At 37.2% G+C, this 4,411-nt stretch overlaps 1 pseudogene; it reads right to left on the reverse strand.

Moving 5' to 3' along the window:
* Positions 1-3,922: 3,922 nt before the first annotated feature.
* LOC118000191 lies at positions 3,923-4,155 on the reverse strand (annotated as a pseudogene).
* Positions 4,156-4,411: the final 256 nt, after the last annotated feature.

Raw genomic sequence — 4,411 nt, forward strand, 5'->3', positions numbered from 1 at the left:
GAACACCCATTTAACCAATGCATGAGCAAACACTACAACTTGTATAGCTAAGTAGCTCAAGTCAAGTCTGTTTATTATGGCAGTTAGCCTACTGTGGCTTCTCTGAGCACATATATGACCCATTTCTTCTCGTAAGTATGCTGTATGCCTTTTCACTTTTTTCCACTTTTTTCCCTTGACATTTTACTAAAATAATACACTGTAATACACTTATCCTAGGTAACAGTGTGGTCCCCAATAGCAGACACATTTATTCTAAATTAGTGCTTGATCTCTATAAGGTTGCACTCACCAAACACGGCTAAATAATGCAGGACCTTACTTTCAGGAGGGATTTTCAAATGCTGGCCCCTTAATCAGCCCCCTTGCACAGGCCCAGTGGGTCAACTACCAGGTATTGATTAGATTTTTGCCACCTCTCCACTTCTGACTGTAAGAATCAAATACTTGTAGCAGCCTTTTGTTTTCTGGACCAGTCTGCCCCAGGACATGGCATTTTTTTTTTCCTGATTGTCTCTTTCTGAGGAGCTCAGAACTACACTGAAAAAGAGACCTGACTGCTGGATCACCTCCCACCCCCTCAGCCTGTGGCCAGAGGGCTACTGACTATCTTTAACCTCATCATCTCTTACAGGTCTGATCCACTAAGAAAAGCAGCCAGGCAGTATAATGGGCTATCCTATTAATGAATGCTTACTTATTTATTAATTCTTAACAAATCCCTTCCTATTCACTATCAGGCTCTACGGGGGCACAGAGAAGCAAGTGAGCCTGGCTCAGCCCCAAGCCTCAAGAGAGCTTACACTGTTGTAGAAAGAGCCGGGAGATAGACGGACATGTACACAGGCAGTTATGATTGTGTGGAGGGTGTGTGATATTTGTCAGAATTAATTGAGCTGTGCAAATGTGAGACTTGTGCATTTTGTTGTAAGTAACATAATACATTCGAAAAAGTACTGTTTAAAAGGAGTCTATTAAAGCATTCTTTAAAAAATAACATTTGCGATTAGCCTCTCCCTTCCTCTGCGGCAAGGAACATTTCCTTTAGATTTGTTTTCATACTGCATTTATTTAAATATATTTACCTGTTATTTCTGATGTGTAGTTTGGGCCTTTATTTTCCCTTAAAAATCAAGATGTTTACCGATCCTTTATAAACTAACCTACTTTGGGGGTATTTATGGCATTCTCCCTTCACAGGCATCACACAAATTAAAACAGTGCTAAAATACTGGGAAAATATAACAGGCTATGGAAGCTCTAAATGATAACAGAGCAGATGAGTGAAAACTTGCAAGCAATTTAGCAGTTTTGTGTGCACTTTCCCCCAGAGAGATAAATTGAGTTCAAGCTATCAATATACGAAATCAACTCTGAGAATAAATTTCAAAATCAGAACCGATAAAGCCCTGAAACCCAAAATGTCAAGCAAAAACAAACAAATACAAGCAATAGTCTAAAACGAAACTATGTGCCCCAAATACTATAAGAGAAGGACATAAATAGAATAATTTTTCATGAGAGTATAGGAAAATAACAGGTCATCAAATATGATCTTTGAGCCATATATTTAAAAAATAGTTTTCAAAAAACAATCCTAGATGTTATTTTCACCCTACTTATGAACGAGCAAATGAATGTTCGAAGCAGTTGCATACCATGCTCAGGGGCACACAGCTAAAATATAAGTCCTGGAGGCTCCTTCTTCAGAGCCCGGATTCTTAACCAGTGCACCGAACTGCTTATTGGTTGTGGTGTCATGGTTAGAACCCAGGGCTCAGGACTATCAAGCAGTCAGTACAGTTACGACAAAATGTGTCCCATTTTAGGCACTCAAAGATATTATGGAGCAAATGAATAAATGAAAATTAAATGCACAAGACATAATGCTATGTCTTCACAAATTTGTCTGTAGCAAATTTTCTTCAATACATTTGAAAGAGTGGCTCCATCCATACAGTTAGTTAGACATGCTTTATTTCCTTTCAAAATTACCTCTCCATTTTAATCACTATTTTAACAGAAGATAAAAGATACTTCAGAGAGGGTAAGTGTGCATTAACTGCCAAGAATTGTGACCTGAGGTATGGCTAAGATATATGAGTGTATACTGAAGAAAATAAGAATAAATGTAAACAACAAAGAAATAATTACTGATAAAATTGAAACTATTAATTTTTTAAGGAATTAATATAACATCAACTTTTTAAAATTTCCAATAAAAGGATGGCCTATATAGTATATAGTGATATGTATATATACGTACCTATACTTCCCTAAAGGGAAGGTTGATGTTTCTGTCAATATACTGTCATTGGATACTTCTAGCAGGTATTGAATAAAAAGGCCAGCAAAGCAGACAAGAATCCATTTTAATCTATCATAATCTTATGTTTCAGATTTCTAGGAAAATACAAATTTAAAATATATATTCTGCCCACACCCCTTATTACAAAACACACTCCTTATTTCCACATTTTGACACCAACATGCCCTGTCCTGGAATTTTTTTCCAAGCCAAAAATCAATATATTCAATATCAATTTATTCAATAAATAGTTCCTGGCTGTCCATTATGTACCAGGCCCCTAGGATAAGGAGTGAGCATTAGTCCTATTTTTGCATTCAGAAAAATAAGTAGCTCTATGTCAACTTGGTGGTGAATTGTACATTAAAATTCAGTTGACCTTTAAAAAAGGCTTAAACTATCTCTTTTTTGCCAGATGTGTGATTGCCTGGGAAACTTCTATAACAGAGTCTAAAATGGGTTTTTGTTTTTTCTTTTAAATTCTGCTTAGTATTTCAGATAGTAAAGGGTTTTTTAAAATTAAAGATGAGGGGCACCTGGGTGGCTCAGTTGGTTAAGCAACTGCCTTCGGCTCAGGTCATGATCCTGGAGTCCCTGGATGGAGCCCCGCATCCGGCTCCCTGCTCAGCAGGGAGTCTGCTTCTCCTTCTGACCCTCCTCCCTCTCATGCTCTCTGTCTCTCATTCTCTCTCTCTCAAATAAATAAATAAAATCTTTAAAAAAATTAAATTAAATTAAAGATGAAAAAATTTTAAGTTATTATGAATTTAAACAGAGTTCATCTCTATAGGAGAATTCATCCATAGGTATTTGCATTTTCATGGAAAAATCAGGTAATTCCTATAAGATATTGCAGCCAAATGTATTTTTTGAATCCATCATGCAATGTTTTGCACCACTGCTCAATAATCTTTTTTTTTTTTAAAGAATTTTATTTTTTATTTTGTGACAGAGAGAGACACAGTGAGAGAGGGAACACAAGCAAGGGGAGTGGGAGAAGGAGAAGCAGGCTCCCCACTGAGCTGGGAGCCCGATGCAGGGCTCTATCCCAGGACCCTGGGATCATGACCTGAGCCAAAGGCAGACGTTTAACGAATGAGCCACCCAGGCGCCCCCACTGCTCAATAATCTTAATAATTTCTGTGATTTTTTTTAAAAGTGATATCCACTTATTGTATAAAACATGAACTAAGTGTTCGTCAAAACAGGAATAGATGAGTCAATTATCACAGATTCACACAATAGAACAATATGTATCAGCTAAAGAAAATAAGCCAGAGTTTCAGGGATTAATGTGGAAAAAAAAATTAAACACATAGTATTGAGCAAAATATATGTATATAGTATGATACCACTTCTTTTTTTTCTTTCTTTCTTGTCCTAGTCTTTTAGTTGTTAAACAGTAATCTTTAACAATAAATGCAGAAGGAAAGCAACAAACAAAAGCAGGGGATTTGCATAGTGGGTGGGAAATGATTGTAAGCCTTGGCAAACCAGAAAAGTTCCTGTTTTGTTCTGTGGGGCCAGAAGTCTACAATGTGGTGTGCTCATCTTTCTTCTCCCCCACGAAGGTCTCAAACAGCTTAGAGGGGAGGCTGAATTTGATGACTGGTCCTAATTTTTGCTCTTCAACCATTTTTCTTGATCTTGTTCTCTGTACATTCTAGACTGTTCAATGGATTTGTAATAAACTTCCAAGATGAAGGGAAATTCTTGCTTATTGTTTGCCTGAAATCTCGGCTTGTGTTCGTCTTATTAAACAAATAATGTGCTCCCAAAACGCTCACAAGTGCAACTACTAAAACTCCTTTAAACATCTTTGCCAGTGGTTCCATAGTGTGAGCCATCAAGTAACCAACAGACAGATGAGTGGGCGGGAAGGGAGAGATGTTACAGTGTTTACAATGCTGCACCTGAGGCGCTTACATCTGATACCATTTCTATAAAATTTTAAGCCATATATAACAATACCATATAGTACTAAATGGATGTACATAGGAAAAATATGAAAACCTGTGTGGATTGATAACAAATTTAGGGTAGTGGAGATGGAGAGAAAAGACTAGAAATGAGATCAAAGAAGGGCATCCGAGGGAGGAAGAT

Source organism: Mirounga leonina, unplaced genomic scaffold (assembly GCF_011800145.1).
Source record: "Mirounga leonina isolate KUSES-001 unplaced genomic scaffold, KU_Mleo_1.0 Mir_115, whole genome shotgun sequence".
NCBI classification, from domain to species: domain Eukaryota; kingdom Metazoa; phylum Chordata; class Mammalia; order Carnivora; family Phocidae; genus Mirounga; species Mirounga leonina.